At 42.6% G+C, this 23099-nt stretch overlaps 1 protein-coding gene and 1 long non-coding RNA gene across 4 annotated transcripts in view; one reads left to right on the top strand and one right to left on the bottom strand.

Annotated features, from left to right (window-relative positions):
* The first annotated feature begins 1419 nt into the window (after positions 1-1419).
* The window catches only part of MYO1C (myosin IC), a 58470-nt gene continuing 36790 nt past the window's right edge, over positions 1420-23099 (top strand). The window contains exons 1-2 of one of the 3 annotated variants that reach the window (XM_052803769.1): positions 1483-1527; positions 20616-20691. The gene's annotated coding sequence lies outside the window, so the exon portion shown is untranslated. Of the gene's footprint in view, positions 1528-20615; positions 20692-23099 lie in introns of all 3 variants that reach the window. The other 2 variants (XM_052803766.1, XM_052803765.1) reach the window with 2 other exon arrangements.
* On the bottom strand, positions 6347-20230 carry LOC128149043 (uncharacterized). Its single transcript, XR_008237520.1, has 3 exons — positions 18948-20230; positions 12597-12811; positions 6347-11299 (listed from the first exon to the last, which is right to left on the bottom strand). It is a non-coding gene; the product is annotated as an uncharacterized LOC128149043 (long non-coding RNA).

Consider the following 23099-nt stretch of genomic DNA (forward strand, 5'->3'; position numbering starts at 1 on the left):
TTGCTAATTAAAAGAGTTTAAAGAGAAGGAACTTTTAAAAATTCTCCTTATGTTTAAATACACCTAAATGCAACTGTGAATTGATATCTCTTTGTCATAGGTACTTATAAACTGTTTAATAGATGTTCAGTTCTGGGAGCAGATTGCTCTGGGCAGAGCCATCTTGTACTGAAGTACACATCTGTGCATGTTGCTCCAGTTTCCTAGCATTGTCTTTCTAGTAAGTAATCTGAAACTCGATCTGAAAATTAGCTAAGACATTTGCTGTGTGGGTGACACAATTGTTTGGTAGAGTCATTTTACTTCAGAAAAACCCCAGAGCTCTGCCTTGTTGGAAGATGAGATAGTGGCAATTGTGGTATTCTTTGGTTTCCAGTAAACGGTTCAGGAATGTTACTGACTTATTTGTAGTGACAGTAGAGGACAGTGGTGGGGCTGAATTGTCATTCCCAGAGGGAACTGTTCCTTTAAACGTTATCCCGAATAGCATGTGCCAGCATCCTGGGGGAGACATCAGAGAGAGAAAAGCTGTTAGTTCAGCTTTCTAAGAAGTTTTAAATACTCATTAACAGTCCATAAAACTGTAATTTGCTACTTTGAGAACAGCAGTTTGTATTTGTCAAGTACTGTTGGTGCTGCAGGAATGGCCAGAGAAAAGTAGTTTCTGATGTACCGTGCTTGAATACAAACAGAAGCTTATAGCTGAAGATGCTTTAAACTGCTGCAGGAAGGGAAAGCGCAGAGCTTTACTCTTTCAGCTCAGTGTGCTTCAGTCTGTTAGAATTAAATCGTATGCAGAATTTCCTGCGGATCCCGGCTAGACTGCCTCCCGTATTTCACATGTATGTGAGATGAACCAAGATGCATGTTGCTGCACAGAGTGGCTGGTTACCTGAGTTCACTCTGGCTTGGGGGAATCACTCCAGAGTTGAACTTCACCCTGGGTCCTTCTCGGAAAGATAGGCTTGTGATGATTCCCACAAAGAGGCGTCGGGGATGGTAAAATTATCATCAGTGTCCGAGGTTTATCTGTTGTGCGCCTGGAGGAGACAGGTGCGTCTGTAATTCTAAGCAACAGGAACGCGAACCGATTTGGCGGAGAAGCTTATCAGCAGGATGCTGTTGTCCTGAACAATGTAATCAGTGCGAGCCTGTTCCTGCTTTTCCAGCGTCCTGCGCTCCGGGACGGGCGGAGGGGCCGAGGAGGGGTCAGGGTACTGCGGAGCCCAGCTCTCCCCAGCTCCCACCCTGCGCGGCGATGGAGCAGCGGGGGGGTGGGTGGTGGTGGTGGTGGGAGAGCTGGCGGTGCTCCGCGGTCGCGGCCCGCCCCGCGGAGCTGACGGCGGCAGGTGAGGGCGGAGGCAGGGCCGCGGCCTCGCCGCCCGCACTCCGCATGCCCGGCGCTCGGACATGCTCACTAGCGGCGCGGCGCGGGCTCCCGTGGGCAGTCGCCGCCGAGGCGCTGGCGGAGCCGCCGCAGGGCCCCGAACCGCGCGTCCCGGGTTGGGGGGGGGGCGCGGAGCGCAGGTGAGCGGGGCGGGGGGGGGGGGGGCGAGCGGCGTGCCCGTGGGAGGGCCGGGCCGGGCCGGCCGGTGCCCGTGGGAAGGGGTGACCGCGGCCGCCATCCGCCGCCCCGCGCTCGCCGAAAGGCGCCGGGGCTCGGCCACATGGCCGCGGGCTGCCGGGAGCACGCTGCCGGCTCGGGAAGGCGCAGAGGGGAGCCGGGGGCGGCACCCGGCCGGCGCCCTGGGGAGGGCGGACAGCCTCGGCTCGGCCGTTCCCCCGAAGTCGGCGACCTTCCCGGAAACTCTTAAAATTTCCGCGGTGGAAACAAATGATCCTTTCGCAGCAGCCGGCATCCTGGCGGCTGCACGGCGTGTCCCCGGCAGCCCGGAGGAGTCCCTCCCCTCCCCTTCCGTAACGTTCCTCAGTACACTCCGGTAACGCTTCCCTGATTGCAGCCCAAGTGCGGCCAGCTCCCCGCCGGGCTCCTGCCTGGGACGGGGTGAATCCTGCCGAGGCTCGCCTTGGGGAGAGCCGGGCTGGAGTGAGAACGGGTGTGGCTGGGCGTGGGGGCAAGGGAAAGACTGCTCCTGAGCCGAAACGTGGCCGTGTCACGGCCGGTGTGCCTTATTCTGCTGGAGAATGGCTTTCTGTACATGCCTGACTTGTTCTATACGTTCTCATGCGGTTGTGTGCTTACTGGCGATGTGTATGTCCTGCTGTGGGTAGCACGTTTGCACTGGAATAATTCTTCCCTTGTTTGCCGGTGCTTGTACAGGTGCCTAAAAGCATGTCATGAAGAAAGCTCGGTATTTTTAGTCCTCTCGTGTAAGCGGAGATGTTGTCAAACACTGTAGCTTCTCCAGCTTAGACCACAGGTCTGCATCCCCACTAAGATTCAAGGGTCTCCATCTGTTGTGCTACTTTCTATGCCAATTTATGCCTTTTTGAATACACCTGGAGTTAATTGCTTTAAGTGACAGTGATTTATGGAAGGAATCTGACTGTGCTAAACGAATGTCTCATTCTAGTAACTTGAACTTTCCCAGTAAGCTGGTTTGATCTGCATCCTCGTGTTTGGGAGGATTACAGAAGAAAAATGATTCTGAGATACAATACAGAGATTATTCTGGTATTTATTCTTTCTATGATAGTTGCTCGAGGTGGAAGGCTTCTCCGGAACTACTTGTAGATGGCAGCTGCCTAGTTTTAGAAAGTGACAAATGAGAAAATTTTCTTGGTTGGTGGGACAAGCTGTGAAAGCAGAACCACATCTTAGAGTAACTGGGAGGAAAGGCATTTTTCTTTCATCTCCTTTTGGAGCAATAGACAATTATTAGTTGTCAGCACCTTTTCAAAACTCTCTTAGAAAAACTGCCTAGGGCTTACAGAACTGATGAGTTCTTAATTTTTACGGAAGGCCCTGATATGGCAACCACTGTCTAACACTTAAGGATTTTCAGTTTTGATACTGGATGTAATCCTGTGTTTTAGGGAGGGGCTGTGTAAATACAAATCTTGTCTTTTATTCTGCCTGGCAGGGACCAATGGAGTGCTAGACTGTACGCATGCTATCCTAATTTATCATGACATAAAGGATGGATCTTTTTTTAAAAAGAAAAAAAAAGAAGTCTGAATCATAATATACTAAGGGAGTGAGAGATCCCATGTGACTCAGGATCCAAAGCGTGCAATTTCTGTTCTCTTTTGCATAACTGATAGCAAAGAAACTTGTGATTTATGATACATCTTCAGAATTTATAATATCTATAAGAGCAATTTTATAGATCCTGACAAAATTATTCAAGCCAGGTAGAAGACTTTTTTTTTTTTTATTTGATCTAAGTCCACTGGAGGAAGGCCAGTAAAAAAACTGGGGGCCAAGAATGCTTAATAACAGATTAAATATGGTGTTTCTTTCTACGAATAAGCTCAAACTCTGTGGATGGCTTTATGCAAAGGTAAGATAGTCTTAGTCTTGTTCCAGTAGTATTCGGACATTTGCCATTTTTCTGTTGTTTGTAGTGTCGTGTTACTTATAGGACTTAGCCTTATTGTGTTGGGAACTGCATGCTTTCTAGGAACTGTACAAATTCCTCTACCCCTGCCAAAATGGACAGTCTGCACCAAATGCAGGAGAAACAAACTGCAGCAGCTGGCCACAGTCACAGAGCAACATATAAACTATAGCTCCTGTGTGTTTCAGTCCGTTGCCCCCCTCCCTCGGCCGAGTGCTCTTACCTGGCAGTTTTGAATAGTTCCAGCATGCAAAATGTTGAGGATCACTGGGCTAGAGCACTTTGCCTCCCAGTTTGAAGGAGTAATGGGTGAGGACTGTTCACAGGGTGCTTTTGAATAAATAATGACTTGAAAAGGAGGTGGAGAGAACTTAAAGTAGGGTGGATTTTCCTAAGGATGGTGTGTCCTACTGCCCTTTCTAAGTGATGCAAATATAACTAAATCACTCATCCTTTCATACAAGCTAAAGAACCATTTATAAAGGCATATTTGTATGTTTCCAAACTGTTGCTGTGGGGAAAACCATTTGTGTTGTGCTTTGGCTTACCTATATTGATCACAGTCAAATGTGGTTAACTTTTCAGAAATGATCCAAGTTAAAACTGAGTAGGCAAAACAAATAGGTAATTTGTCTGGAGCAGTTTCTCAGGTCAGCTCATTGTTTGAGCACATGAACATCTCTGCCTGCACAAATAATACGATGGCACAGGAAGAAATGGTTGGGATCAGGTGGGGATGGCTCCACCGGTAGCAGCAATGCCTTGTACTGGCATAAAGTGATTGCAATAATAGCATGTGTTTGTCTTCCATCAGGGGTTTTACTGTGTTATGTACTGCTTTACTGCTTTATAACCAACTCGTAAGTGATGTGGTTGGCATTGACTAGGATTACTATCCCTGACTTCGACGGAAACCATACATCTAACCTTCTGTCATCTTTTCTAGTGGATGAGGTTTGCATGGGTTGTCTTTCTGTGAGACTGTAACACAGTTATTTTTTTGCCTGGAGGGAGCCACTTTTACTGTGCCTCTGTCTGGATTGAATGATCTCTCTGCTGGAAAATATTCTGCTACGTATTTTGTGCCCTCCTCTGCATACTTTACTCCTTGTTGATGCATTAGCGGGGTAGATGGCCGGCTCTTCCCAGAAAGCATTAATAAAGATGTAAGAAAGCAGTATAAGTAAATGTGAAAGGCTAACAAAGTTTGTTATGACAGAAGATTCTGAGTGGACAAATCTCAAGTCATTTGTGGCAACTGAGTCGTATTCTGTGGGGGTGGAAGGTCTAGTATTCTTTAAAGCCTTGTCCTGCATTATTTAAATACTCTCCAGTATAATGAGCAGCAGGGCCAGTACCTTTTCTGTTAATATGTATCTTCAGTGTAGTCTGTCCTATATTAAATTCCTGTAGTGGAAGGTGATAAAGATTAGTGTTTAGAACTCCTGTGACATTCATGCATGCATGGATAGCTCTCCCTGGCAGCTTTTTTCTTTAGGACAGCATTTCATCACATGTGAATGACCAGCTAGCTGTTCTTCACTGGGACACTTGCAGCCCTTTAATTGGTACATTGACCTTCGTCCATCTTGGCCACTGCCCTTCCTGTAATTCTATTCAGCAGCTGATAATAAATGTACATAGATTTTTAGCATTTGGCAATACCTTTGGAGTGCTACAGTGTTTGCCTTGTAGGCAGTAAGGTCCTGGAGCTGGCAGATAGAGCAGCCTGCAGTTATTGGAAAGTTTTGTTACCAAATGGTCAGTGTCACTGTTGGTGGCAAAGAATGCTGTGTCAAAATGTGTTCTGATTTTTGCCAGGAAATGGATAGTCTGTGAATGACAAAAAAAAATCCTCCATCCATGCTGTCCTAAACAGATTTTATTTTCTTTCTTTCTCCATAAAAGAGCTTTCTAAAATCGCTGCTAAGCAAAAAGATGCATGTGGACAAAAACACAGTTATGATGACATTCAGCCTGCTGTTTGGATGCAGACTGGACCTTATAAGCTGTAGCTGCTTTAAAAAGCTGTGCCTTTAAATTTAATTTCAGTAATTTCTTTTGGAGGCATTTTTCTAGTAAAAGTTTACCATGGATATTTGACTGACTGTTTCCTTGTAGTGTTCTTATATCTGACCAGAGATTTCATCCTTACATAAGGTAACTTAGAGATGTGGTCCTAATCTTTGAGACGGTGCATACTCGTAGCTGGAGAACAGCCTTTGTAGTGTTTTAAGACTTCAGGGAAACCTTTGCATTTTAGCAGCTGAGGTTGCATTTCATTAGTTAGAGTGATCTGTGGTGCCTTATGCCAGCTGACTATCACCAGGTGTATTTGTCCATTTTACTAATGAAGAGGAGGATTATTGAAGGAGCTGTAATTTGACTAGAGAACAGTGTTTGTCAGAGGACTTTGGTGAGCTTACGATTGCATTTTTTTCTTCATGACCTTATACTCGATATTTTATGGTTGTCTTTATGTCTCTTCTCATTACCACCTGCTGCCTGGTCTAGATGGGATATTCCTGTCCAAGAAAGAATCATCTTTACTTCAGAGTTGTAACAACAAACGGAGAACAGAGAAGAGGGTAAGCTCAGCTCTCTCACTGTGCTTATTGTTCATGGCTGAAGGGTCCAGTTAAGTCAACGTCCAGTTATATAATAAGGAGATAGTGATCTGTTTAGCTTTTTAGAAAATTAAATTCCACTGAAACACTATAACTGGAACCATAGAAGTAGGAGGAAAACTATTTTCCATTCTGAAGTATGTCTTTGTATAGTGTTGCAAGTTGGGTTTTTTAAACTTGCTAACAGTAACTAATAACTTCTACATTATACAGTCCACACTGAGTCATTGTTTACTCAGGGAAATGACTTTGAACAGCCAGACTTGTTTGCTAACTTTAATAACTGAAATATGCAGTTCCATGCATTACAAGGCAGCACACTATAATCAACATTTTTAAAACCCCAAAACTGATACATATTTGCAACACTACACAATGCTGCATTATAAGTAGTATTTCTGCAGTTCAGGTTTTGATGTGCAGCAAAGGCTGATTTGTCCAATGGTACAGTTTTGAGAAGAGGGAAGATTATTGCACAAAATTATTGTTGTTTTTTTCTAGAGTTTGATTGAACCTTCCAAATTAGAGACCAGAAAGCCTTGTTCTCTGTCCACACATCTTGTTGTTTTAAATAACAGGTTGTCTTATACTCTTAGGATTTTTGGAGTCCGTTCAGAATTGCCTCTTCTTCATCTTGGGAGGGAAAGCCACACCTTTGCATCAGGAAGCCAGGAATTCTCTCTCTGACAGAATTGGAACTTAGACAGCAAAACAGATGTTTCTTTTGCCTTATTTTACCTGAGCACTGAAGTTTAGTTGGGAGCAGTTTTCTGCCTTTTCTTGACTGTTTATCTGCTGGTTTGTGTTAGTACATTATTTTCTCATGGATGTTACAGGTAGCTTTCCTACCCACCCATTACATCTATTAAGATTATAATAACAACCAGGGTTTGTATACCTGATTGTTTTTTGGTGTGCCGAACAAACAGTGCCAATTGCACACAATGCAATATAATAGGGTTTCTCCATTGGTTTGTTCATGCGGGAATGAAGTGGGGGCAGCTAAGCGTGCCTGACTTGCGTGTGAAGGGACAGTGTGGGAAGAGTGTTTGGGCTGTTAAAATATAACTTTTGAAGATATTTCACATCTTCCTTTTGTATTTATGCATTTCTGAATTTTGTGGTCAGTTCTCTTTCGTTTTCCTTCAGACCTACTAAGTACCACATAATTAAAAAGATATTGCAACTTGGAAGAGAAGATTCAGAGCAGTATGATTACTGGAAAATCATAGTAATGTATAATGAAGAACTGCTTTTACATCTGTTGCACCTTTCTGAAAACAAAAAAAAAGTACCTATCATATTTCTCAAGTAAACCAAACAGTGCATTTTGAATAGCGTTTTCAAAATGTGTATTTTTGATTTCTCCTAAAGTCACAAGCTTTTTTGGCTACAATTGTTTGAAAAGAGAAAGGAAAACTTAAGGTCTTGCGTGAAAGTGAGGGAAAATACAAAATATGTGACTTCCAAAATCCCCATTTTATTTGTGCATGGATTTGTTGCTCTTAAAGTTGAGGGAGGGGATCAAAACAAGTTCTGCAGAGAAGTACAGAGTGTGTTTTTGTGTGCCTGATCGTAGCACTCTGTAGGAATGCAGATGATTTCTGACTTTAATGTTGCTGATCTTCTGTCTGGAAAGCTGGTGAATAGGAATTGGGAACAGCACCTTATGGAGCTGTTAGCAAAGCTAGAGCATGTATTACTTGTTTAAATAAGCTTGGTGGGGGTTTGCATCGCCCCTAAACCTTATGAAAGCGTTGCTCTGAAACTCACGATAAATGATTTTTACCATCTCAGAATTTCTCATGTTTTACTTTCGTACTGCCATTAACATAATTAACTGTACAGGGCTATGAGAGTCCTAGTAGGATTTGGAATTGCTGAGAGAGCCACCATTTTTCCTTGGGCTTAAAATTGTGCTGTTATGACTGCAGGATGTCTGGATGGAAGCTAGGTTGTTTCTGGTCAGCTAGGGTGTAGAAGGAGAAGTCAAAATATGAATGCACATATCAAGGTGAGACACTGTTGATTGGATAGAGAATTTACATATTCATAACCTTAAGGGGATTTTAATATTATGTGCTGGCTGAAGGGGTGGGAGTCTGAAAGAAAACTAGAGGCTGAAAACATGTGGGAGGCCAGAAAGAAAAGTGGAGGCTGAAAAGTGGTGGGAGACCAAAATGGTGTGGGAGGTCAGCAAGAAAAGTAGAGGCCAAGAAGAAGGGGATGCTGGAAAAGTTTGAGGGGGATAAAAAGGTGTGGGAGGCAGAAGAGGTTGGGAGGCCAAAATAAGCCTGTATCGTAGATCCGACCAATCTTATTTTGCTCTCCTTTTCGTCTCTGCGTCCTCCTGAAGTAGTGGGTCCACAGACTATTTAGCTGAAGAAAATTAAAGCTCAGCCTTGTGAAATAGCTTAGGGACAAAGGCCTATTATCTTAGCTCTCTTATTATTTCAGTTGGTGCTTAGTTTCAGCACTTACAATTTTGGTTTTCAGCAGAAAGCATTTCTTTAAATTGTTTGAAATCTTGGTTGTTACGGAAGTACAGATGAGCAGTAGCGCTGCCTGTCAGTTAGATGTTGGCTACCTTAAAATGCTATCCTCTAAAATCACCAAAAAGATGTTTCCTCAATTCACAGAAGAAACGGTGCTCTCATGACTGCTTATGCAGGGATTGGAGAAAGCTAGGAGCAATTTGGGATAATAGAAGGGATAATTTATGCACTTTTATGAGGTATTTCTAAAACAAGTGTGTTAGAGTCCCTAGACCATTTAAGAAAAACATGTGACAACAAAGCGATATGAGCACAGTGTCTTGTCTTTTTGCCTGATATTATTGAAGAATACATGGGTTGATGGTTATGGGCCATTTATATATTTGGGTAAGCTTTCAGACATTATTTGTCTCAAGTATAAACTAATCTGAGATAATTGTGTCCTGATACAAGGAAGAAGTATAAAGGAAAGGAGAGCAAAACAAAAAAGAAAAAAAAGAGTCAAACATAAGCTGCTCTTCCCAGAGATTGCTGTAGATGGTGACCACCTTGAAACCTTTGTCTGCTGCGCTGGTGAGAGCTACCAGAGCAGGGGATGTCTGGTGCTGAGAGCCTGGCAGGTAGCAAGTGTTGGGAGTAAGGGTTTCTGTGCTGCTCTGGCAGCTTGGTCATGAGGGCGCCATGTGAAGAGGAAGTGTCGCAAGAGATGTGGAGTTCTGTATGCAAAAAAACTTGCAGAGTGAAAAGGGATGTTTGATCTCTCTCTTTAAACTGAAACCTGACTAGTTGCCAAGTGTCTGTTTCTGCTCTGATGATTCTGTGTCTAGGTGGGGACATAGGGGAGCTCCTTCCAGCTGTAAGCCTTGAATATATTTACCTGGCAACTGCTGCTATCCAAACCACTTTCTTAGTTCAGCTTGCAATGGGAGGAAAATTCTGCAAAGTGGCTGTGTGTAGGATGAGAATGTGAACTATGTCCAGGCTGAAGTCCATGGAACTCAAAAGCTGTGCTCATTTAACTGTTTACTTTTTTATAGAGGCTTCATTTAAGTTGGCTGTTTGTCATTGAATGCATTTTTGTTGAAATACTAATTGTCTGTCATCAGAAATAGGTAGCATCTGTGAAAGGATCACATTGTCACCTGAGTGGAAATGGGGAGTGGAAGAAAAATCAGTGTTGCTGCAGGTTGAGTGCACATGTCCGGAAAGAAATCTTTTCCGAGCATTGTACAAGCAAGCTATTGCTTTCCAAGGAAAAGTTTTGTTGTGACAAATCTTGCTTTTTGTTTTGAATAGGTTGGAAAGGTAAATTCTGGTATAAAGGTCTAAAAGTAGCTGTTAGCTTGGTACCTGGCCTTCTGTTTTGAGCAGTAAATTTCTCTAGTTAATCTCTCTAACACTGTGCTGAACTCTCAAAAGTGCTTTTCAGGCCACATTGGCCCCAAACCAAATTATCTTAATTGCAAACCACTTATCTGAACTGATGGTTAGTCAACACAAATGTGACACAGTGCTCATTAGAGTAGAAAAATCAATCAGTGTTTAGTGTGGGCTGGACTGAGATTTGTGGATTGATAGGGAATGGGAAGGTTCATTTGGGTCAGTAACTGGCATAGTGATGAGTGTGTGAAGTGAGCTTCCCCCCTCCTGCGTGCTTGCAGAGTCCACCATCATCAGCCCTCATTTCTAAGGCACCTGCCAAAAAGTGTCAGTTGTTCACAATCTTGTTGAATAGCAGACCAGTGTATTAGCTAGACATGTTTCTGCTGGCAAATCTGGTGTGACATATATACCCACACGTGTCAGGTTAGGTAATTTATATTGCTGATTTCCTGATCATGAAACACTACAGCTGACAGTCTGTAGCCTCTAGTGTCATTCCTGGGCTTGTCCTGGAGGCTGCTGGTGGTGATAATATACGTGCATCACTTCACAAGGTTTTAAATGTTTGGAGGCATCTATATGTATAAAGGGTAGGGGATGAAGCAAGCAGTCAGAGAGTCTTAGAGCTTCATCCATGTCACTCTCAATGAAGTGCCTTTTCTTTCCTTGTCTGCCAGGAGGATATATTCTGCCAGGGACTAAGATCAGCTTATGCTGACATGAAGTTCTATTTAAATTGGTTTTGCTGTAGTTCTCCACTCCCTGTACCTGCACTAGCATCCATTTGACCCTTTGGTGAATCAGTTGAAACAAAGTTTAGAGAACAATCATGAAGAAAAAAAAAAAAGTTTTCTGTTTGTTTATTTCCCTGAACTGTCTCATTACAGAGCTGAACAGATCTTGGTCCCGGTACAGAGGAGGGAGGGGGCCAGGACAAGCACAGCTGGGGACAGATGATGGGCTGCATGACAGTAATGTCAGCTGTCTAGGTCAACTTAGAGCAGCCTGGGACTGCACACTGGCACTTCGGAGGATACTTTCTGTGCTCTTTTTACCTTGGAGAAGTGTCTGTAATGTAATGCTGTGGGAATGATGGCTTGTGTAGCTGTTCTCTTCTTATGCTGCTGGTTTTTGATCCTTGAAGTCAGTGGTAGTGAAGAGAAGTTTGAGTTTGCTAGAAGGTTCTGCAGTCATACTGGGGGACTTTTGTGCCCTGGTGTGTGGGATGATTGGCACTAAAACCTCCCATCCTGTGGATGTGGAGCTAGGCCAGCTGTTTGGAACATAAATGGTAATTAGTTGTCTTCTAAATGTTGGCTTTATTAAGATTTACAAATAGAATACACTATCTCCACTCCACTTCTTGTAATGGGGATTCCCAAGCTATAACACTTATTATAGCTCCTAAGCAGTGCAGTAACTATCTGCCCATGGAGTGCCTGCACTGCTGCTGCCCATTAACATGGTATCAGGTCCAGAATAGAGAGGCACTGATAAATACTGATACAGACAGGGTGAACACGCTTAGACACTGAGTCAAGAGAAACTGGCATCTGTTCTGCCTCTTGCCTAAGCAGCACACAGAGTGGCCGGGGTTCAAAGCGGGGAGCATAGCCCAGGTCAGAGGGGTCCAGTTGAGGGCTGATGTCTGGTGTGTTTTGCTCTCTCTGGAGCAGATATACCTCTGCCGCTTCCCAGAGCATTGCTGTTTGTGGAAGGAGGTTGGGAGAGCCAGTGCAATGGGGGCCTGGAGGGAGGACACCCTGCCCGGCAGAGGATGCAGGAATGCCCACTTTTGCACTGCTTTTCAGCAGGTGTAAAGGCTCAAAGGACTTTTGGGCCCTGTAGGACTCTTAAGGTATATGTGTGGGGTAGTAGGGCAAGGTTACTGTGTTATGGTATCTGAGCATGACGTTGTGATCGACACAGGCAGAAAGGGTAAGGGAGAAGGAATTCATTTTGCTGCCAAAACCTTTTGTGCAAGAGGCTGGATCTGGATGTGTGCCCTTTCTGTGTATAAACGCAGGTTCCTGCAATTTGTAGCTGCTATTGCTGTCACCACCAGTAGTGGCACCCAAGTAAACAAAATTTAGGAATGCCATCCTGCAATAGAAACTTCAAGAGGCTATTTCTAGATGGAATTGAAGCTCCATGTGACTTAGTGGACTGTAGCCTCATTGTGAGGGTAGAAGGCAACCAGAAGTGGTTTGAACTGGAGTTCTTTAGACTATTGTTGCTAACACTGTAGTGGGCAGCTGTATTAAACTATTTTGGAGCTTTTGATACCATACTAGCACTCTTGTTAAAGAGGCTTCATAACAAGCTAAAAAAGCTTGGCAGTGGCTAGTGCAAGCCCATATTTTTAGATGCTCTATTGGTATTTCTTTTTTTCCCCCAGAAACAGATATTCTGGCAAAAGACAATTAAAGAAATAACTTTAGAATGTGAATACTAAACATGAAGGTTATCACCCAGCAGGTAAGCGGGAGCAGCAGAGGCTGTAGTGGGTTAGCACTTGGATTAGTGAATTTTGGAATAGTGGGATTCAGCTTTGCAGGGAAGGGTAGTACCTGCATGTAGCTACTCCTGTGACCCATCAGCTGTTCCAGTAATTCTCCAGAACGTGGAATTTGTCAGATCACCAGACAAGCGTGTGCTGCCTTTGTGCTGCCTATCACAGACACCAGGAATCCCAAGAATGTGAAGGACTCTCAAATTCCAGTTCTGTGTTCTCGCTCTTCCCCCCCTCCTCTAGGGGCTAGTGGAAGCAGGAAAGGAGGTCAGGCTTGAAATACAAAGTCAAAGAAGAGGAATTTGTGAATATATAGCAGATAACGCCCATCACTCACTGTACTTTGCCACTCCTCCCCCTCCCCCAGTGTGGAAAGTATGATTAAAGTCAGCCGCTCCGCCCTGACTGTCTGAACCATACATACATGCACAAATGCCAGATTCTCTTCATTCCAGGCTGCTGACTTCAAGAAGGACTTGCTCTGACAAGCTGGAAATGAGGGCTGGCAGCTTTGTCTGCAACTCAAAGGCTTTATCTCTCTTAGACACTCTTCCTAACATTTCCCACAAATACTGTTGTGCTGGTAGGAGCTGTTGTATACACAGGATGCCATCAGGCACTTATGAATAAAGCCTTACATTGTGTAACTCTCCTTAGAATAGGCAAGGAAAACTTCATAGACCAATTGGCATCAGGCCCTCAGCAGAGCTTGCTCTCCTTGTGCTTCAGCCTCATTATTTGGGGAGCAGTAGGGAGAGTCAGCTCAGCCTTTTGATTATCTTGTCCTCCTACCAAGAGCTGGTATTCTTTCCTTCACAAAAATTCTACTGTCCAGCCTTCATCTCCCACTTTGAATATTTCCGTCCGCTGATGATGCATTCATCTCCAGCTTCCACAGCGTATTCCTGCGGTTCATCACCTTGGCCTCTCTCTCCTCTCTGAACTGAACTCCCACCTGGGTATCTCTTCACTTCTCCATTTTACCATGGCAAGCACAAGTTGTTTGACTTCTAGGATTCTTCTTGCTCCACCAGCAACTTCTGTTTCTCTGATCTTGCCTCCTAGCATTATTGCTTCACTGCTGCTTCTGCTCAGTGAAGGATGCCAACTGCATCCACCTGTTAGGGGTTTTTTTGCATGTGCTTTTAAGCTGTCTGCTTATGCTGCATATGCAGTCTTTCACTTTGAGTATTTATACTCCCTGACCTATCTCAATCAATTGATGAACCCAGCCTTCAATAAATGCTTTCCCAGAGTGAAACCTATTTGAGAGATGTAATAATGGTTCTAGAGAGCGTCTGTGCCAGTAATTGCAAGATGGCCAAGCTGTTCTTTGGATGTTGTTCTTATTTCAAAATGAGTATTAGAGCAAATATATTTTTACATTCATATAATATTAACATGTGAAATTGAGGTAACTTTAAGCTTGATGCAGTAAGGCATGCACCCTGATATAAAAATTTACCATAAATCAAATTTGAGTAGTCATTATGGTTGTGACATGATTTCTGCTTAAAAGGGTATCTTTGATGTCATCATCATATTGCTTCAGGAGCAGCTTGCCAGTGTTATTTCAGGTTGTGGAGGGTGTGTACATGCATATATTTTCTAAAAACCATAACACCTACCAGTATCAAATGTCTGCCCAGTACTTCACAGATTTCACAACTGACTGTTAGTAGACAAAACTTTTTTTTTTAGTCTGATTTTTGAGGGAGGGCTGTTTTTGTAGGGGCCGTGGCCTTGACTTATGGCCATATAACTAATCCTGTTGAGCAGCAAAGGGATCCCACTAGTCTCAGTTCCAAATCTTCTCTCCATACCACGGGACTGTGCTCTCTGGACATTGTGTGAAAAGGATTGGTGAAACAAAAACTCATTTCCCCTTATCTAGCTTAATATGTGCAAAGAGCATGCAGCTCTGAAGCAGCGATATAAGAGAGTTAGAATCAGTTGTAGTGAGGATTTTGAACAAGAGGCCAGCATGAAGAAGTACCCATAGCGTTTAACCTCTGTGTTTTATTCATCCTGGAGCAAGTGTAATTTAAAGTGACACCTCTATAATTGATGAAGTATCTTTTTACCATTTGTTTAATTACCAGTTTCAATGTCTAGAAAGCAGTGGATCAATAATTTACAGTGATTAACTTCCCTGTGTCCCTCTGTTTTTCTAGTTCAGCCATACAAACAATAGCTCCTGAAACAAACCCTCAAGTTGTGATGCTTTTCTTATTCTTTAGGTGCTTTAAAAGAGCTTAACCTTTTTTCCTGGCACAGTGTACTCCAACACAACTGAAGCTGATGGCAGAGCTCCCACTGACCTCAATGAAGCATGGTTAATCTAGGGCTTGCCATGCACACTATATCAGCTCTCATGCTTTTGCAGTCTCCCCTCATTATTGTAGAGTGGCAAATGCTGGGCTCGTGTTGTTGCTACAATAGCAAATGATGCTGCCCTGGCAGTATCTGAGAACTGTTAGAACAGAAAATTTAAGCAAAAGAACCAAAGCTGCTGCTTGCATTTTGTATCTATTTCTTACATTATAGTCTTTGAGAACATGTACTGATTTTCTATGGGAGATACCTATTCTTGAGACTCTTGGACCCTTCTTTCAGGGAGGAGCTCAGATTCCCTCATGGCTCTGGATCTCTCACTTTCACCAAGGGGACTTAGAGAATCTGTGCCTGTCAAATCAGAGGAAAGACAGTGTTTACTTCCCAGTAGGATGAGACTTCTTCTGACAGTTCCTGTTGTTGTCCTAGCTGCCATGGACAGCGGGGTTTGCTCAGACAGCATCAGAACAAAAGATACCCAATTTCCATGCGATCTCCAAATCCATGCACTTCTAGCAGGATGTGGTCTTATGTGGAAAGGACTCCCACCTATGCACCGGTAGCCTCAAGGCAGAAGGATACCTTTTACTTTTTTGAGGATGTGCTCATTATCTGCATCAGCACTAGTGGAGGCTTCCCCTTGTCTCTTATTCTTAGGGGTGCCGGTCCTCATCTTCTGATGGAGAACACAATGCTGTGGGACAGTTGGTATTTCTGTTAATGTCACAACTGTCACAACCAGCTGATTATACCCAACTAACAGGAGCTGTGGGAATTCCTTCAGGATCTTGAGTTGGAGATCACAGTCCAAAAGTTGTTTTTGTTTATATGTTAGATGTAAAGGGTCAGTAGGCAGATTGCTGGGCCTGCCTGTGACTACCTATTTTGTCTGCCTCACCAGGATTTATGCAGTTTTTCAACCACCGAATGTGGGACTATAAGTAAAATCAGAGAGAAAGAAAGGATTGGGACCTAGCCACAGCTGGGGAATGAACATTTTCATTCACTGCATAGGCCCATGTTTATCCAGATGTGGAACATGCATTCCTGAGAACCACAAAGGAATGGGCTCCTTGATTATTCTTTAGTGTGTATTTTGTCTTTGTTTTTGATTAAATCTATGTCCCTGGTAATACAGAAAATCTTGAATATGCTGTGAGCAGGATAGTATTGTTCTCCTGAGTGAGCAGGGAGTTGAAACCATGTCTTGGAGATGAGAGATTCCTTACACTTCAAAGGGTGCTTAATAAGTTGCAAGCCAATGATTTATTATTTTTTTTTAACATCATTGTGATTACTACTTCTTTTACTTTAAGAAAATCTTGATTTAATGTAGTTTTGATTTAACAGGAGTATCAACTTTTTTAAATCTTGGAAAACAATATTCTGGATCATTTGATGAGTGTTGGCTGATGCCAGTGGATGTGGGATGTCCTTCTGAAATCATGTCTGTATTTTCCAGGCATCCTGGAATACTTTTGCCAGCATGATGGCAACTCATCATTCCTTGTTTACTGTTAACTGAGGATATATCTATTTTAGGATAAAAATGTTTGCAGTTCACAAAAACATTAAAGACTTTGTTCACTGTGGGATCTTTGGGGTACCGTCAGACTGGTCAGAAGGAGATTACCTCAGACAATACCCTTCATCTGGTGGCTTTTACCCTTCTTTTCAGAAGCAACAGAATAGGCAGGGTAAAGGGAAGCAGTTCAGACATAAGCCAGCTGCAATATCATCTGCCCACGTGCTCCTGTTGGTTGCCAGGCCTCAAGTCTGACACACTGCCACATAGCCAGTCTGCACTGCATGTCTACTTTTCTTTCGTCTGCTTTTTGGAAACTGCTTAGGCCATTTCTTTTAGCATAATCTGGAATTTCTGCTGATCATTGGATATTCTTATTTTGGGTTCATGATCTAGTTTTACTCCAGACTGTTGTTGAAACTCTTTCCTTAAACTTTTCATAGGGGACTTATGCCATCACAATAAATGTAAAATGCTCTTTGTTCCCTTACAAAGAAGGGTTTGAAAGAAGTTCAGTACCATATGTGTTCCCAATAGTTTTATTAAACTTATTTATAACTTTTCACTGTCCCAAAATAACTGCCTGCCTTAGGCCAACAAAGTCAGTTTGGGACAGAGGAAAAAAAGTGGTGGAAGTACAAATTGTGCCTGTAAACTCTACACTTATAAATCATCACATGAAAAACTACTCCGCTTGTTTGAATGTCTAAAGCATTGAATGTGCCCTTTTTCTGGGCTTATAGAACTTGGCTCCACTTGGTAGTTTGTAGTTCGCTTACAGCATTGCTAAGTTTGCATTAAAAAAGAGTCACACCCAGAAGGAAAATAAGAACTTGTTTCTCCCAGGTATCACTGGCTTCTGGCATCAGAATGAAATGTCGCAAGAATACTTGCAGATTGGTGTGGTGTTCTTTTTTTCTTAAGGAACTTAGAGACATTACATGGAACAAACCTGTGACAGATGCCATTGTACCAATACACAATGTTGCTCATAGCAGCATTTCCCTAAATCTAGAGTACAAATTATACTGATATATGCATCTTTATGCTACTATAAACTTTCCATACTAGGGATTTTGTTATTACACTAACAGGAGTAGGGAGTAGGAGTAGTTGTTGGGGCATCACTCATGTATAAGCTATTTTATTAAAAAAACCCCAGAATTTCAGGAAATATATTCCATATGTGATCCTCTCTCCTGTGCTTTTCAGGAAAGTTTTAGCCATTTGACCTTTATTTTTCTGACACTGGAAGCTTGAATGTACTAATATAATCTAGATATTACCTGTGCTCCAATCTCCACGTAGTAGAAAAGTTCATGGTTTTGACAGCCAGCTAGGAGTTCAACAATAGCTCTATTCAGGCTTTACGAAAAGGAAAAGCTTCACGTTAACTGAAAGAAACAATTTCATTTGGCTATTTTGGAGGGAGGTATTTCCTTTTAAAACTTATTTTTCACAGTACCAAATGGTCTGGGTTTGGGTGTGGTTGTTTTAATGCAAAACTGCACTGAAGAAAGTTGTGAATTAAAAGAACAAAAGGACAGCATAGGACAAGTCAGTCAAGTTTAGTTGTTTCCTATAAAACAGTCTGATATAGTAGATAAATCTGTTATTTGGATTTCTGTAAAATTATATGTGTTGACACAATTAAGAATGTCATTCAGATAGTCTTCCCTAGGTTTCAGATTTAACCCACTAAAGAAAATAAAGCAGCTTAAACTTATTGTTTTGGTGTCAGCAGTTCTAAATAGACAATTCCTGTATTTAGAGAAGAATTTTATGATTATCATTGGTGGCATGGGGGAAACTTGGGATCCTGTCAATGTAACGTTAGTAGGGATGGTTGATCTCTGCTTCCAGACTCTTACTCTCATACCTGTGATTCTTTTCGCCTTTTAGAGCCAAAACAAATATCTTATTTCTCCTGGAGCAGACTTTTTGAAACCGAACAAACAACTTACTGACTGCATCCTTTGAGTTGGCATGAAAAACAAGTAGAGAAGACAACAGCGTTAGGGTCCAGGCTTAAAGTTGAGACCTCGTACTGACTTAAATGCACAGGGAGCTAGTTCCCAAAACTTTGTTTTTTCCAAAATTAATTAACTTTCAGATACCACTGACCACAAGCAATACCAGCACAGGCCGTCTTTCTGAATTGCTTTATAATTGTTATGGAGCAGTTATTACAGGAGAAAAGCAGCATAAAGGTATTTAATATAAATGCTTTCTTGGTAGTTGGTTTTCTCTAAGAGTCGTAACCGCTTATCTTAACTGGTTCTGAAAAATGCCTGCCTGTTGCCTGCACTTGTTTTCCCCCTTGTTGTGCAGGCAAGAATGTGAAGTATTTAAATGGACAAAAATTAAAGTCCAGTTTAAAAATCTTCAGAAATCAAGATGTCCCTAAAGATAAGTCAAATATAAAACAACCTCTTGGGACAGAATTGCTATATGCCCTGGAAAGCTTAACACACCCTTGAGTGCACACCCTTTTCTAGCCAGGTAGTATGGGGACAAGGGTGAGGTATGAGCAACTGGTGAAAAATGTACCTGAGAGCCTGGTTACACTGGAGCAATCCTCTGGAACAGTATAGGGAATTGTAAATCTCAGCCGTGTTCCCATCGGGACTGAAGTTCCTGGTGCTGTGATGTAGCAGAGTGCTGCTGCTGTCAAAACTCTGTCTTGCTGTCTCATCAATGAGCCTTTCATAAGGGTAGCCTAGCTTGCCTTTTTTAAGGCTCTCAGCCTAACTTTGCTGGGGCAAACTGACCGTTTCAGCTCAAAGAGGTCTTACCAGCTAACACGTGGAAAATCTTGGCTGGGATTTGGCGTCAAGTTCCTCTAGAAGCTGTGCAACCCTGCAGGGGCTGCATTTGTAGACAGAGAGAGATAGGATGTAGCAGGCTACAGATAAAAAAAGTATTTGTACATTTTGTCACAAACATCTACTGCTGTCAGAAAAAAGTCTGGGTGATAAACCTGTCTAGGAATTTATATTGTACTCATTTCCATGGCAGCTATGGGACTGTGTCAGACAGTGTTTGCTCAGCAAGCTTCTCTGCACTGGGAGCTGAGAGCTTCTGGCCTTATCCGAAGACAAAGCAGAGATGGAAAGATACCCCTCGCTGGGGATCACAGGGAAATGTTCCAGTTTTATCCAAACGAGGTCTTTGTGAGCGTTGTTGTAGGAACTCCCTTTCATTTGTATAAGAAGAAGGAAAATCTGTCTTCAGCTGGGCTTGCAGGTTTTGTGTCTGCTGAAATGATAGTAAAAACTGTGCATTCGAGTTACAATTACAGCTCCAGATAGAAGTCAGTCTGATGGTTTTGCTGAGATGGTCACAGCTGCTTGTAGCTATATGTTAACAGTTTGCTGCTGAAACTGTTGGCCTGTGAGACATTAATGCATACAATTATGTGGGAACACTTTGGAAATTAAGTTAAATGGCTCCTTCCACAGGTGCCTAACATCTTTACAGCTTAAAACAAAATGAGTAAGAGAGCGCTGTCCAGTTCACAAAATGCAGCAGCAAATTGTTGTGCTCCATGGATCTGCTGCCCAGGAAGGGCAGGTAGGGGAGCTGTCAGCTTTCCTTCTGCATTAGCACTGGCCACGTCATGCTTTAGGACGTGGCTGTGTCTTTCCCTTTCCGTATCAGAGATGTGCTCACCCTTGCTTTGCAGGCACTATTTTGTAGATTTAAGACTGTTCTGTCTGTCGTTTTCCTCCCACGAAGAAAAGCAAGGGCGTGATAGAAAAAGGACAGAGCAGCTCTAATTTGTACATTTAGTTTTCTATTTTGGGCTGTGGGAGAGGCCCCTCTGCTCAGGAGAGAAGAGTCAGAGGTTAAATGCTGTCCATCTCTATGGAGGGGAACCTTAGGTTGCTGCATGCTGCCTTCCCAGAGAATACTGATGTGTGAAGAGCCCTGCTCTGCCAGTTGTGTCCCTCCTCAGTACTCTTTTATGTTCTTCTTTTCCAGACTGCAAACAGTTTAGTGCTGCTCTGGCCTTATATAGTAATTTCCTATTATTAGAAACATTTCCTTGGGATCTTGCTCAGGGAGTAGCAGAGGGAAATCCTGTTTCCTTCATCTAACATACAGGCAAAGCACGAGTGCTCACTCTTTCCTTATCTCGTGTCGATAGAACAAGAAGTTTTTGTTATGATATGCTTTCCAGTCTTAATCCCTTTCTAACACTAATCCTCTTTTCAGAAATGCAGGAAAAGAAATTTGGAGGAATAGGAACTGTCAGCCACCAATGTGAGCTGTAAAGCGTTGTCTACAGCCTGTAAGTTCTGCCTGTTCTTTCTCAGCCATGTTTTTCTCTCAGATTTAGTCGTCCTAATGCTTTGGAAAACCAATTCTCTTTTTCATGTTGGCTTGCATGAAAAATAGTATGATAGGATGTTTCACCTGAGTCTGCCAGGGTATCGATAGAAAGCTAATGGCTGTGATAAAAAACAGGAACAACTTTATATTAAGGAGGGAGAAGTTTTTGTTTTACGTGCAACATGAATGTGTTTTTAAAGGAGAGATTGGTCACTGACAGCACAGAGATATGCACAGGCTTTAAACACTTAATTTTTCCTGTGAAAACATTTTTTCCCCTTAAAAGGAAGATGTAGGTCCTGCCACTGGGAGTGACTGTTTAGAAAGTCAGTTGGGAGGAATGCACATCAGCTGAAATGAGTCAGGCTGTTTGTATTAACAGCTCGTCAAAACGGCTCTTCTTGTTCTTGCCACAGACTCTGCAGGGGAGCTGCTTAAAATGATTGTATCAAAGTAAGGGCAAAGCAATCAAACTGAATTAACTGTTGTTTTTAAACTCTTTGCTATTGAAGTTAGTGCAACAATTACTGTTGGATTCAGAATGGGTAGAGCTGAAAAGGCAACTGTCTTGCAGTCCTGTAAAACAACCAACAGAGCCGTAACACAGGGCAGCGTGTGAGTGGAACAGAGTGAGAGTAGCCACATGCATGAGACAAACTGGCATCATATTAAGGGCATCTGGTAATTATAAAGTGGGACTTTGTTCTGATGGTCACTGTCAAAGCCAGTCATCCATTCTGTTTCACTGGTTCAGCAGAGAGCAACAACAAGGAAAATTTATCTTAATTTGTTAGATTAACCCAGTTTCGGTTTTCACTCACGTCATAAACCCAGAATTATTGTGTGCGTGCAGGAGCCATAACTAAATACAAGCGCCGCATGTGTGCTTTTTAGTCTGCTGTTTCTCAAACACATCTATCATGAGAGGTACCAAAATAGTGATAGCACTTACAGAGAAGGTGTAGGAGTCCAAGGAGAGGTGTGCATCTCCATCTTTGTTTTTTGTAATATTCCATTTTTTTTGTAATATTCTTGTTTATTTGTGAAAGACTGAGCTTGAGAAGAAAAGAAGGTTAGTGTTCTCACTGTTGAAGCTTTCTTGAAACAAACAAAACCAGTATTGACAGTTTTAGGCATTACAAAGCATAAATTAGAATTCAAAATAATAATTTAAATATTCTTTGTCTTCTGGTTTTTGAACCCTTTTGGCCACACCTAACATTTTTAAGCTTTTGTCTATAATCGTGCGAACACATTCACACAGAATCAGAGAATTCAGAGAACTCATGAGGTCATGAAGTTTGCAGTAAAATTAAGGAACTTTACCATCTTGAGGCGCTTTTTGAGTGAGTATAATGAGCTTTTGATTTAACCTTTATAGGTCTGCAGCTTCATAACTGACCAGGAATGTTGTGTATTCAGGGACCAATGTCCTCTGTCCAAGCTTCTGTTCCTAACTACTTGTTTGGGGACAGCTGGCTACTCTCTGCATGGGGAAAGAGGAGATGCATTAATACAAACAAAAAGAGGGTAGAAAACAGACAATTCTAAGCAGAGCTAATGGTATGGGGAAGAGGTTCTGCCTCGTTATCAAGCCTGTTGCAATATTTAGTGTTGGTTCTTTGGCAGGGCGTTGATTATCCAGTTATCATGCAGTCAAATGTTCATCCTCTGCTGGAACAGGGCTTTTTTCCTAAGCAATGGGCCAAATGTCCTTCAGAACCTCCAGTTTTCTGCTATAGGGTGTCTTAGGAATGTGAGGCATTTTAATCAGTTTTAGATCAGTGTAGTCTGGACAGCAGGACACATGTGATAGGTTAAAGAAATTTCTATTTTTTGTTTAAGACGTTCCTCTGACCTGCAAGAGGAAGGGCTCTCAAATTCCTGGCCTGTTTAGGGTGGTTTGTTTCCCATGGTATCTTTGCCAAGTGCTTTCTAATTATGGAATGTGTGTTATTCTGTAGTTCTTTTGCAAGGCAGAAATAATGAATATTATAAAAATCCAGAAAAAAAGATATGCATTGATAGGTGAACTTGACATCTTTTGCTTTTGGAATAATGTAGATGTGATCCACATTGATTTTTGAATAGCATAAACCCAAGCCAGCATCTCTTACCTCCAGATTTATATTGTGCAGTGGAATCTGCACAGCAGAGGGGAAGGCTGGTTTGCTGATGCCGGTTTCATGGGGCCAAAATCTTTTTTTTCAGTAGAGCCAGTGCTTGCGGGTGTAGCTTAGCAAGTCACGCACCGCTCTGTGAGCCTGTTGGAGCAGGGCTGACAGGAAAGGTTTCCAGTCGCCTTGCTTTGAATGTGAAATTGTATGCAGGGAATCAGCTGCTTATCAGCAATGAGCAGAGCAATCC

The sequence above is a fragment of the Harpia harpyja genome, chromosome 12 (genome assembly GCF_026419915.1).
Source record: "Harpia harpyja isolate bHarHar1 chromosome 12, bHarHar1 primary haplotype, whole genome shotgun sequence".
NCBI classification, from domain to species: domain Eukaryota; kingdom Metazoa; phylum Chordata; class Aves; order Accipitriformes; family Accipitridae; genus Harpia; species Harpia harpyja.